Genomic DNA, 1511 nt, shown 5'->3' with positions numbered 1-1511 from the left:
TTCCGGTTTTGGGGTGTGACAATACATAATCCTGATAACTGGCCTACTATAACATCCGGTTTCGAGAAGCTTCCAATTTCGGGAATTATGGGAATTGATGGATCAGGTTAGGGTCTTGGACTTCAAGGGTTTGGGTTCTAGGCCTATTTGGGATTCGTTTATATATAGGTTGTGCGAGTCAAGCTTTCTATGTGTACTTTGGACCCCAAGGGTATAATGGTAAAAGTGATGTTTCAGGCTTTTATTGAAATAAGAATTCGGGTTCGGAAGGTTTTGAGTCATAGGAGACTTGATGGGATTGTAAGGATTTTCATTATCTTTTCGAGCATATAAAGAACTCCAAAATCGGAGTTGGAACGCGAGAGTTATGACCATTAGAAGTTTGGAAGGTTTTGGGTTTAGGCTAGTAAGATGGGCGTACTTGTAACAGCCCAAATTTCCAATAAAGTTTTTCATTTTTAAGTAATGAAATCATTTCCATAAAATATAAAATTCCAATCACATTTTTTTTTTCAAAATCCATAACATCAAACATTTTATTCATAATATCATAGTGTCCCCAATTAAAATGCTGGAGAGTGTATGTCGCGCCATCATGCCAGGCTCTTGCCCTTAGATCCTGAAGTACCTGAAACAACCAACAAACTGTAAGCTAATGCTTAGTGAGTTACCCAGAGCATACCCCACACAATACACATAATCACATAAACCATATTAGTTATATCAACTACATATACCACATAAACCATGCATACAAACATATACGGATGCCATAGAAACCCTCCAAGGTCTTACACCAGGTGCCACTGGAACCCCCATGTGGTCTTAACCCATTTCCATGGGAACCCCCACATGGTCTTAACTACTTGCCATGGGAACCCCCACCCGGTCTTTACTAACTGCCATGGGAACCCCCACATGGTCTTAGCTAACCAAAGAAATATCATGCAAGCTAAATATACAAACATACTAGGATGCCATGGAAACCCTCCAATGTCTTACACCAAATGCCATGGGAACCCCCACATGGTCTTAATATACTGCCACGGGAACCCCCCGAGGTCTTCCATGCAAATGCCATATCAACATAACACATAATCAACTAACAATCCACATATCACATAATGGGCCGACCTTGGTGCCTTCGACCCATTGGTACGGTGAGGAGACTCACCTCAAATGTGAACTGTAGTTGAGTAGGTCCAAACTCCGAGTATCAGCTCTGCCACTTCCCTAATCATAAGCAACTTATTAGATACAACTCAAACCTTCAAACCATTAAAAGTCAACTCTAGTGAAGGTCAAAGTCAACGCTCCGAGTCGACCTAACTTGTCGAGTCATCCCTGTAACTCGTCGAGTCCATCCCAAAGCAGAATCATGATGTTGCGATCCAACTCGTTGAGTTCCTCCATTTTCCAATAGAATCGGGGTAACCTCAACCCAACTCGCCGATTTCCCCTGTGAAATCGCCGAGTTCTTCAGTTTGTCAACTCACTTAATGCATTAAGCC

This window comes from Lactuca serriola, chromosome 4 (genome assembly GCF_051521515.1).
Source record: "Lactuca serriola cultivar US96UC23 chromosome 4, Lser_US96UC23_V15, whole genome shotgun sequence".
NCBI lineage: Eukaryota > Viridiplantae > Streptophyta > Magnoliopsida > Asterales > Asteraceae > Lactuca > Lactuca serriola.
The sequence above is the reverse complement of the archived record's forward strand: the minus strand, read 5'-3'. Positions refer to the sequence as shown.